The sequence below is a fragment of the Abrus precatorius genome, unplaced genomic scaffold (genome assembly GCF_003935025.1).
Source record: "Abrus precatorius isolate BTA unplaced genomic scaffold, Abrus_2018 Scaffold9, whole genome shotgun sequence".
NCBI lineage: Eukaryota > Viridiplantae > Streptophyta > Magnoliopsida > Fabales > Fabaceae > Abrus > Abrus precatorius.
In genome coordinates, this window is record NW_020874439.1 from 7,121,993 (window position 1) to 7,134,699 (window position 12,707).

Below are 12,707 nucleotides of genomic sequence, written 5' to 3' on the forward strand. Positions count from 1 at the left end.
CTTGTGAGATATGGTTTGAATACTCTAACACATTCATGTAATTTATATATGCCAAACTTGCTTAAGAATACATTGAACACATTTGTTCCTCTTGTTTACATTTACTGTACTTCAAAAGTCATTATTGATTTCCAATGCATATGTAGTGTAGTTACTAATTTACTGTACGTTGAGTCCCAAGGTTCGCTGCAATGTAATTCTAAGAGACATAGATTAATTTGCCTTTTTGTTTGGTATGTACAGTATAATTACTTAAAAACTCTTTAAATTAATAATTATTAATTTATCGATAAATTAATAACTCTCTAAATTAATAAATTTATCCGGTCCTGACATTATTAATTTAAAGAGTTTCTACTGTATGTTTAGTTTTCAATAATTAAGGCATCAAAACCTTATAAATTAAAAAGACATTATAGTGATCACCTATATATTTTAGAGGTGATTTGAATAACATATTTTTAATATAAAAATCAAAATAACTTATTCAAAATATAATTCCTAAAAGATATCTTTTTCAAGAATAACCAAGTCGATAGACTACTTGGTCATCATTATATTACGCAGCTATATTTAATAAATATTTCTTCTTTTGTTTGAAGTACTTTTTCAAATTAATAATTAAAATATTTATTTAATACATATAACTTAATTATATTTAACCATAAATATAAATAACAGCATGCATGACAAGAGGACTAATATGATCTTCATTGACAACGAGAGTAGCTAAAACTAAGTCTTCTCCTTTATCACTATTGTCTACATAAGCTTCCCTTTTTGTTTTGACATTGACATCTGTGGTCACTTGAACTTGAATCCTTGAAACACATTGCTTCTTAGAAACTTAATACTAAACTAAGCCTAACACAAATTAATTAGATTAAAGCAATTCCTACATGAGCACAATGCTTGTTGACACAATTGATCAAGTTATATTAAAATAACAATAAAAAAGACAAAATATGCTATTTAGAGATTAGAAACAATTTAGCCAAAACACAAATGAATAGAACTCAATTTCTTAGAAGAGTGAAATTAAAACTCGTCATTCAGAATTTAAATTCTCCATATTTAATTTAAACTTTTCAATTGATATAAATAAAATTTTCAAATAAATACATGATCAGAATTCAGAATACTAAAACACCATCTTTAAGATATTATGATATGTATGATACTCTATTTTTTTTAATATGAAATAACAATTTTTTATCATTGAATATTTAAAAATTGAATTTTGTTAACCTTCCTTAAGACTTAATTGTTTAAGCATCTAAAATTAATAATTTTATTAAAATAAACATTTATTACACTTTTATATTTTAAAATGTTAAGTATATTTTTTAATAAATATTTTTTATTTTTAGTTACTTAATTCCTGCTCTTAGGATTGAATTCAAGATTAACATTTTCCTTAAAATTTTAGTAATTACCAATTATAATTTTTTAATATAAACCAATAAATTTATAAAATTATTGATTTAATTAATTTTTAATTTTAATTTTAAAATCAAAGTATTAGAATTGTATAATTTATTAATCTCTCTCTATAAATATATACAAGTATTATACACACTAATTTTATCAATTTATTTTAATAAAGTAAATTAATACAAAATAAGTATTCTGCCAAAGTATCATAATTTTTTCTATATAACTTTTCTTAAATATTAGAGTGAATTATATAACCTTCCCTAAAAATTTAAAAACATCAAAATTTAATTTATTTTAAATTTTTCATTAAAACACTATTAAATACTTACTTGACTTTTTTGTTACTAAAATACATTTTTAATAAATTTTAAAAAAATAATCAAAAACTCTTCTTGACATCGAATAATAAAAATATAACCAAAATAATTCATATCTTTAATCATGTATTTTATTCTATGAGAGAGGTTAGATGCGTGTCGAACTGTGCTCGAAAGGTACAAAACACTCGCTAATTTGAAAGGTACAGAAACTTTTATTATTAATGAAAAATATATTAAGGTGGTTCAAGTTTTTAAAAATTTGATAACAAAGAGTATTTCAGTAAAAATTATTAAATATGTGTTTAACAATATTTTAACTAATATAAGTTTAAAAACTCAGTAAAAATATTAAATATGTTTAACAATATTTTAACTAATATAAATTTAAAAATTCTTATACTCCATTTAAATTTTTTATTTAACTTATATTAAATGTGTTATAATTTATTATTTTATTAGCCAATTAAATATAAATTAAATAAATAATTTAAATCAAATGTAAAAAATTTTAAACTTACTTTAAGAAGATACTTATTCATATATAAATAAAACTCTGTCAAAACATGAAAATTGAACCGAACAATTAAAAGAAGGACAAGACTCATTCCACTAAACTCATCTACATATATATATTCATATAGAATATTGTCCTTGTTAGAAATAAATAAATATTGCTTTCTATTACTGCACCTGTATGTCGTTACACAAGAGTATATCAATATGTGGCCATTGTCCCGGTAAATAGTAATAGGAAAAGAAAAAAAAAATATTTTAATAAAATATTTATATTTAATGTTATAATAAATCATTTATAATAAAATTTTAATTAATAAATAGTATCAATAATACTTAACAAATTACTATTAAGTTTTGTTTAATAAAAAAAAAGTATTATTGTTGACGAACAAAATTTATGTATTTTTCTTTGAGAGTTATTAGTACTATTTATCAATTAAAATTATAATTGTATGATGATGAATTTTTGTATTTAAGGTTATTATAAATTATTAAAAAATATTCAATTTTGATTAAGAAGCAATATTAGCAATATTGCTTGTTAATAAAACATTCATTATAATATTTAATTATTATAATAAATATTCGTTATATATAAAAATTTGGTGACATACTAATATTGTGAGTCTACTGTAATTTAAATTTATATGATTTTATATATAAAACTAGGAAAACTATATATATTTGCATCACAGATTATAATTATGTGTTTATATTGATTTTTTTTTTTAATTTCATTGATAGGTTGAATAAGTGATCCTAACTTAATATTCTAGTTGAGTTAGGTCTGGTTTAGAAACTATGATTGACGTAAATGTTCTAAAAATCAAGATGTTGTGTGGTCCAAAAAATAAAGAAAGAAGAAATGTTAATATATATATATATAATATTTCCAATGCATTGCATGGTTCGTTTTCTATTTAATAACAAAAGTAAATTTGTTAGGACTTTTTTTATCTTAATTCTAAGGAGTATTAGATGAGGATCATTATTTTTATCTCTTATAAAAATTTTAAATTAGAAATGTTAGATTGTTACATTTAGTATGAATTTTTTAAGATTTTTTTTCTTGAAATTTCTCAATAAAATATTACCATAGTATAATATGAGACTTTAAGATTAACAATAAGGTGGAAAAGTTTTAGGTATACTAATGAAATAATGTTTAACATACTTCTAGAAATATTTTTTAGTATATTAAGTGCATCTGTAATATTTGTAGAAATCTTGATTCCAATCGAAATATAATTCTCATAAATGGAAAACGATTTGCATATAAAATTCCTCCAAATAGTAAAATAATAAATTAAACTTCTAAATATTACACAATCTTCTAAATAAGCTAGTCTTGCTTATTTAAGTAGTTTTAAAGTTTGATTGATTATATTAAACTTGTTTAGTAAATAAATTTATTTTAGTAGTCAGTAGCGGATTTTGGAAATGATGCTTTCTTAGTTTATAATTTCTAAACTTCTATGTTTTTTTATCCTCTCAATCTTTTTTTTTTATATTTCACAAACCCTTATACAAACGCTATCTGTCAAATTATTTTTAATTTTCTTACGACATGAAATCGTCAAAATCACAATATAATTCTCTTTATATTTTCATTTTATTCAATAACAATATTTAAAAATTAGAATAAAATAAAAGATTTAATTATTCTAATTTTAAAATAATAAATTATTTGAAATAAATTAAATTTTTAAAAGTTATTGGTTCCTCCAGTGACAAGCTTTGACGGAATGACATAACCCAAATGCAGGTTTGAGTTTCTACGATTTCGAATCCCAACTTTAACTCGATCATCAATGTAGTCTCGAAGCTTGACACCGTTTCAATTAGCGATGCTGAAAAGCGAAAACTGTTCCTGGATTCAAATCTAGCACGTTCCCAAACCATGTGCGAGGTTTGAAACCTAAACTTGGTGGTGGCATTGCTAAATTTACACACGAGTTTAGTTGAAACCTAAAATTTTAGAAATATAAAAATGAAATTAAAAGAAACTAAAATATAAAATACAAAAACTAATTTCACGTTTAACTCTATATAAAAATTTGGCGAGTCTAAGGTAAAGATGAATGAAAGATCTAGAACTAGGAGTTGTTGAACCTCTCTTATGTTTTCTGTCATGGCTCTGTGTTCTTGTTTATGCTGTCACTGTTATTTCTGAGGACATATTTTTTTCAACCCAGTCAATTATTGCTTGCTATTACACCACCTATATCTCATTATACTAAGTATATAAATATCATGCCATTGGCCCTGGTAAATAGGAACACGAAAATAAAAATAAATTATTTTAGTAAATTCTTTATATTTAATCAAATTTTATAATATTAGTATTTATAATTAATTATATTACAATAGATTATTTATAATAAAATTTTAATTAATAATAGTATTAATAACACTTAATAAATCACTATTAAGTTTTGTTTAACAAAAAAGAGTATTATTAATGAACAAAACTTATTTATTATTCTTTGAGATTTATTAATACTATTTATCAATTAAAATTATAATTTAATTATAATGAAAATTTTGTATTTAAGGTTATTATAAGTTATTAAAATAAATATTCAACTTTGATTAATAAACGATATTCACAATATTTTAAAAAAAAATTCTAAATTTCATCCATTAATAAATTTAAAAAAATTAAAATGCTTAAAACTAGATCAGTACTTTAAAAAGTCGTTGTTATATATAAAAATTAGGTGACATACTAATATTTTGAGTCTACTATATGTTTAATTTAGATTATTTTATATATAAAACTAAGAAATTATATAAATTTATATTCGAGATTATAATTTTGTGTTTATATTGAATTTTTTTTATTCAATTTCTAGTGATTCCACCAGTAATCGATAGGTCGAAATAAGTGATTATAATTATGTGTTTATATTGAATATTTATAGTCGAGTTGGGTGTGTTTTAGTAACTATGATTGACATAAATGTTCTAAAAGTCAAATAAAAAATTGATATCTTATCTAATTCAAATGAATTGAACGTGTAAAGATAGATATTGTGTGGTCCAAAAAATAAAAGAAAAAATATGACATGGTTATATTAAAGTTTTGAAATGTTGGTGACAGTTGGAAATAGTTATGTCTAGTTTGTGAGCATGCCCAGCTAAGGACATGTGGTACGAGTGGATGAGATTGCTACATCATTCATATTCATTTTGTGCATTTGTGCTCCTTTCCTCCCTCTTTTTACACATTGCAGTCCTCTCTTTGAATATCAGTGTCAACCCTTCTTCATCATTCTCTTTCACTATGGGTACGTTTGAGTCAGTTCCATTTGCTATTGCATCAAATCTTATTCACAAGTTAGCTTCCCCAGATTTTCTTGAATTTGGACAAGAGTATGGTGTGATGGAAGAGTTAGAAGAGCTTAAGAACACTGTTGAATCCTTCAATGATAAGCTCCTTGATGCCGACGATAAACAAGATCAAAACGGTGGTGTGAGAGTTTGGATCAGAAGGTTCAAAAAAGTACTTCATAATGCAGATGACTTCTTAGATGACCTTGCTATCGAATTTAGGAGAGACAAGTTGGGTACAGTAGAAGGAAAAGAAGTAAACAAGGTACTTCTTTCCATTTCATCTTCAAATCAAATTCCTTTATACAATGAAATGCCTGACAAAATTAAAGAAATACGAGAAAGTTTTAATGGTTTATTAAAAGAAATGAAGGATTTGAAGTTGAGCCCAAGATCAGAGGTGGTTAAGCAAACTAACAGTGAATGGAGGGAAACATGTTCTTTTGTGTTAGAATCAGATATCATTGGAAGAAATGATAGTAAAAAGGAGATTATTAGTTTACTGAGACAACCACATGAAAAGCAAAAGGTTTCTGTGTTGGCATTGGTGGTTTAGGAAAGACAGCTCTTGCACAATTGGTGTATAATGACTTGGAAGTGAAGAATTTTTTTGAAATGCAGATCTGGGTGTGTGTCTCTGATAACTTTGATGTGAAAACTATTCTGAAGAAAATATTAGAATCAATTACTGATGGCCAAAGAAAAGACCAGCCATTAGAGAAGCTGCAAAAAGAGCTTCATAGAAATTTAAGTGGTAAGAAATATTTGTTGGTCCTGGATGACATTTGGAATAAGAGATATGACAGATGGGCTGAATTGAGAAAGTACTTGATGTGTGGCGCTCAAGATAGCAAGATTTTAGTGACAACTCGAAGTGAAAATGTAGCAAATGCAATGACCGCTAGCACTTCCTATTCTTTGAAAAGTTTGACTGATGAACAATCTTGGAGTTTGTTGAAGAACATTGCATTTGAGGATGATTCCAAAGGAGTGAATCAAAATCTAGAATCAATGGGGAAAGAAATAGCAAAAAAATGTAAAGGGATTCCACTAGCGGTTAAAACGCTGGGAGGCCTGTTACGAGGACAAACTGAAGTAAGTGAATGGGAAGATGTTTTAAGTGGTCACTTCTGGAAATTATGTGAAGAGCAAGATAGTATTATGCCAATTCTAAAACTCAGTTACCACAACTTGTCGCCAGAAATGAGACAATGTTTTGCTTATTGCTCTTTATATCCCAAAGATTCAAAAATTTCAAAGAATGAGTTGATTCAGTTATGGATGGCACAAGGTTACCTTCAAAATTCAACCAAAAAACAGGACATGGAAGATATTGGTAACCAATTTGTAAAGATGCTTTTGATGAACTATTTTTTTCAAGATGCAGAAAATGATGAATATGGTGAGATCAAAAGATTCAAAATGCATGATTTAATGCATGATCTTGCAATGCTGGTTGCTGGCAATGATTATTGTTACTTGGATAGTAAGGCAGAAAAAGTTGAAGGTAGTCCCATGCACGTGTCATTGGAATCAGATGCCATTCATTTGTTGAAATCATTAGATCCAAGCAGGCTGCGAACTTTGATTTTGCCATATGACGTTGAAGAGGAATGTGTGTGGGTTATTGCAAAGTTCAAATACTTACGCGTCTTGAGGATGTCATTTTCTTCCTTCTGCAGATTATTTGATTCAACTGAAAAATTTAAGCATTTAAGATATCTTGATACAGTTGATTCTTATTTATCCTTGAGTGGGATGCCAGTTGGGTTGGGAAAATTGTGCTCGTTGCAATTCTTATCAATCTTTGTTGTGGGAAATAGCCAAGAAACAAACTATGGCACACTAAATGAATTGAAAGACTTGAACCTAAGAGGCACATTAAAAATTAAGCATCTCAATCGTGTGAGAGTAGTGGGTCTGGAATCACAGGATGCAAATTTAAAAGAAAAAAAATACCTTCAATCCTTGACTCTGGATTGGTCGCGTGGAGTCACAGTTAACAGTGACAGCTTACAATTGTTAGAAAACCTTCAACCCCACCATAATCTTAAGCAATTGACAGTGATGCGTTATCCAGGTGTGCTTTTCCCTAATTGGCTTTCTCTCCTCAGAAATGTTGTTCACATCAGTCTCCTTGGGTTTGATAATTGTCGCTGTCTCCCGCAGTTGGAACTTCTCTCGTCCCTGAAGTCACTTAGGATAGCTAATCTTGATGAATTGGAATATATATATCTTTACGAGGATGGTTTTGCAGTAAGCTTCTTCCCCTCTTTGAAGAGCCTCACATTGGTTGATTGTCCCAACCTCATGGGATGGCGGAGGCGGGGAGATGATATCAATGATTCACACAATCTCTCCTTGCCTCTTTCATTCCCTCGTCTTTCTCAACTAACACTTATTAGGTGTGTAAAGTTGACTAGCATGCCTACTTTTCCAGAAGTTGAAGTTTTAAAATTGTATGGATCAAGTGTGGAGCCATTAACAGGAACACTAAGCACAACAGCCTCAACATGTTCAGCTGATTCATCTTCCTCCGCTGCTGCTCCTCTTTCCATGCTCAAACATTTGACGATTTCTGATCCTACGAATTTACCAAAGGGTTGGATGCAAAATCTGACTTCTCTCGAGTCTCTTGAAATTAAACACTGTTCAAGCGAAACACTTGAGGAATTTGAAACTGGGTTTAAGGATGACACCAACCGCCTTCCCTCTTTGCGACAAATCAGCTTATATATGTGTAGAAACAAAGCTTTGCCAGATTGGATTTGCAACCTCTCGTCGCTTCAGCATATCAATATCTCATCCTGCCGAAATTTGGCATCTCTGCCCGAAGGAATGAGACGTCTTACCAACTTAAAGATCTTTGAGGTCATCCATTGTTCCCTCTTACTTGTAGAATGCCGAACAGAGATAAGTGTTGTTAGTCGCCAAATCGCACACATCCCACAAATTATCCTTAGTGACCGTCAAGGTACTGATGCCCTTTTCCTATCAAGAACAATTTATTTTTTGCTATTTAATTTGTTTGTTATTGTAAAGGTGGTGTAACTCAACAATTATTGCGCCTTGCTAATAAAATACTTTTAACTAGTCTCTGAGTTAGTGTTCATTTGTTTCAAAAGTAAATAGAAATTATCCTAATAATATTAATTTTTAATTGTTAAATAATATCGGTATCGGTGTTTAAATTGATAGAAACCATCATATATTTAATGCTGATAAGTTTTTTTTTGTCTGCAATGATATTATTGAAAAATATTTTTAAAATAAAAATTAAAATATTACTTAATTTAATATATTTTATAAATAAATATTTTATTATATTAATAAGATTAAATTAAAGAGAATGTTTTACAAATTTAAAAATAAGCTCAATTATTCATGGTATAAGATAATAAGTTGTTACTTTATCAATTAATAATTTGTTTGCATGCTCAAATTTTGTTTATTATGCTTTTAATTATATAATTTTAAATATATTTGATAAAATAATGTACACTAATTTTTTTTTCTTTTTAGCTTTTGTTGCAGAGTTTATTGGAGATATAGAGTAGAGATAGTTTAGTTGACGAGCAACTTCAATGAATTGTGCTGTGTGAGTGCATCTATTGCAATCGGTTACAACATTATTTTAGCCATCATAATGGGAGCAACTTCCTTCTAGAGAAAGTCATAAGAATTCAATTATTTTCTTAAAATTGACTTGGTACTTGTGCAATATAACTTGGATTGTGTTTGCTTTGACTTCATATTTTCAAAAAACTATCATTTTTCAACAAATTAGTCAGATGAGAGGCTATGGTGGCATACGCTTTGATAAATCTCCAATAGTATCTAGTAAGCTCCAAGAAAACCCTTAATTACTTAAGATTTGTAAGACTAGGCCATTTTAAAACTACTTGTACATTCTGTCTGTCCATTGTCACACTATTTCCTAACACAATGTGACCTAAATATTCCACCTCCCTTAATCCAAAAGAACACTTAGATAGATTAGCAACAACTAATGCTTTCTCAATATTTGAAGAACTCACCTCCAAGTTTTGCATATGTTATAGACCATGTAGGACTATATATCAAAATGTCATTAAAGAAAACTAATATAAACTTCCTCAAAATACTTTAAAATGTCTCATTCATCAAACATTAGAATGTGGTAAAGGTATTGGTAAGTTCAAATGGCATCACAAGCCTTTCATAATGGCCTTGATGAGTCCTAAAGGCAGTATTATGCCTATCATCTGAATGTACCAAAATCTGATGGTAGTCTGATCTTAAATCCAGCTTATTGATCAAGACGCTCATCCACAGTAGGAATAAAGAAGCTATCTTTCAGTATGATGACATTTGAAGCCCTATGGTCAATGCAAAACCCCCAAGTCTCATACGTCTTCTTGACAAGGATTATAGAGAAGAGAAAGGGCTAGTACTAGGTATTATGATCCCCTTATTGAGCATGTCTTGAACCAGGGTTCACTTTGTTGTTTTTAGCTATGTGGATATCTGTAAGGCCTCACTTTAATAGGACCAGTACCAAGCAGCAATGGAATTGAATGATCTTGAGACCTTGGAAGGGGTAATCATATAGGAATGTCAAAGACTTCCTTGAAGAAGTGTAAAAAAATAGCCATCTTAAGCTCCATATCAAATGGTAATTCTAACCATTGATCTGCTGTAATATCTGAATGTGTGAGTTGCAATGCAAAAAGTTAAACAATAGCATTGGTGTAACACATTCTACTGAAATGATTAAACCATTAAAGTCCCTTGAAATTTCATTGTGCCTAAACCAGTAGAGCCTTTAAGTGCATTGTATGACAAGTGATGCTCTGAGTACTTTTGAGTTTCAGTCGCTTCAACAATATCCGGTGGATCAAGTTGTAAAATTGCATTCTCTTCCTCATCCATATGCAACAGTAAGTACTATTTATTAGGACAACGATGACTAGGGGATAATTTATCATCACAAGTGAAACATAATTTCCTTTTCTATTAAAAATTCTATTTTTAATAATAGAATTTTTAGGCAAGATGGTTGGAAGTTTTGGCTATGATTGGGTAAAAGAGGAGGTAAATAGTAATCTTAATGGATTGGGACGAAGGAAGGGTAGTATTTGTGGTTTGTGTTTTGTTTTTTGGAAGTATAGGTTGAGGAGAAGGATTTTAGTTTCACGGCATATTTTTCTTCAGAGTTTGGCTAAAAATGCACATCTAATGATTGTAGTAATGCTCTGGGCAATGACATCACTGCGTATATCCCATGCACCCAGTTAGCAGAGCGGTAAACTGGATGTAGTAATCATGGACTGATCTAAGCTTATTCAACTTAAACAAATTGGCCCAAAGGTAATCATATGGCGATGGACCAAACTCAAGCTCCAAGGCTCAAGTGAACCCAATCCAAGATTGAAATGGGTTAGCTTTGGACATTATTTGGTACCAAGAACCACTTCTTTATCCAGATGGAAAACAGCAATTGTCAAATACTGTTCATCAGGGGTATGATAATAATTGAAAAATTGTTCAGCCTTAAGAATCCGTTGTAGCAAATTGGTATTATCAAATTGCGAAAAAATGAGCTTAATATTTCAGACGTGAAATGGCTGAAATGAAGCATTGAAGCTCGATACTAACTTTATTAACTTATCAATGGCAGATTCTACCATCTTGAAACAAGTTTCATTTTCACTAACAACACGAGTTTCCGTCGTCTTCAAAATGCAACGAACGTTAGATGAGATCTGCTTAACATCGGAGGTAAGCTCTTTTAAGCAGATATTTTTTGCCATGACAAAATAAAGAAAAGTTGTTACTTAATAGCTATACAAAGACTCAAACATCCATTGTAATTAGAACGAAGAAAGAATAAGAGAAGCTAGACAAGTCTTTTTATAAAAACATTCTCTCTCCCTAACAGAAGATATATACTACTATTTTTCCAACACAAAATTCTTCAATCTCAAATTAGTTACTTTGGGCCAGAATTGGTTGATCCTCTGCAATTTCCACATGCTCTTAGAATTGTTGATCACTATATACTCATTGATCGTTGAATTTTGTGCATTTGTAAACTATTTCTGAGAAGTCACGTCAGAGTACCAACTACGAATAGTATGTTTTTATTGTAAATGCTACTTTAAATTATTTTTTTTTCCTATGTTATTTGATTAGTTGGACTTACATGTCTAATACATTTTTGTCAACATTTTTTTCCAGTATTAACATTGTTTAAAAATTATTCAAAATATTAAGGATAAAAAAATAAACAAAATATGACACACGAGTAATAAAACGAGTTAGCGCAGTAAATTATGTAGTTAAATCTGTGAGCCTTCAAGGTGTATTTAATTAGGTGAAATGAAAAAAGTAAGTGAATAAAATTGAGTCAGTATGGTTATTGATTAACCACTATTCTAATTTACAAATGTGGTAGCACCGACGGCTTTATTATATATGTTTATTATTAGATTAAAGATAATATCAAACCATTAAACGACTAATTATTAAAGATTAGATCAAAGCATTGAATTAATAAATTATGGGTTGACTGACTCTACTGATTATATTTGACCCTTTTGCTGGGTACATACGCGAATAGGGTTTTTGCTTCCTCCATTCCCAATCTCAAAAGTTTGAAACATCAAGTGGTCTTTTGTAGTCTTCTCTGATCATTCTAAGGATGGCTGAACAAATTCCATTTGCTGTTACTTCAAATCTCATTCACAGGTTCGTTTTCGCACCCTTTCTTCAACCTTAACTCTATTTAGCGTACCTTTCCATTGCTGTTCCAAGGCTTTCACTCTCAAGGTAAATTTCTAACTTTTTGTTTTTAAAGAAAATTAGTATTTAAAGTTTGTTTACCGATTTATTATTTTGTAATTTCTACTTTTTTACTGAATTATATTTTAACTGAAATCAAAGCAAATCATAATTATATTATTCTTTTAGCGAAAATATCACTTTAAAATTATTAAATTTATTAAAAAAATTAATTGACTTGATACGTAAAACAAACATAGATCATATCTAAATTTTTGAATAATTATTTTGTCTCCCATAAAATCAGGTCTTAAATTAAAAAATCTAATACTGAAAATT

At 28.7% G+C, this 12,707-nt stretch overlaps 1 pseudogene; it reads left to right on the forward strand.

Moving 5' to 3' along the window:
* Nucleotides 1-5,559: 5,559 nt before the first annotated feature.
* On the forward strand, nt 5,560-10,374 carry LOC113850704 (annotated as a pseudogene).
* Nucleotides 10,375-12,707: the final 2,333 nt, after the last annotated feature.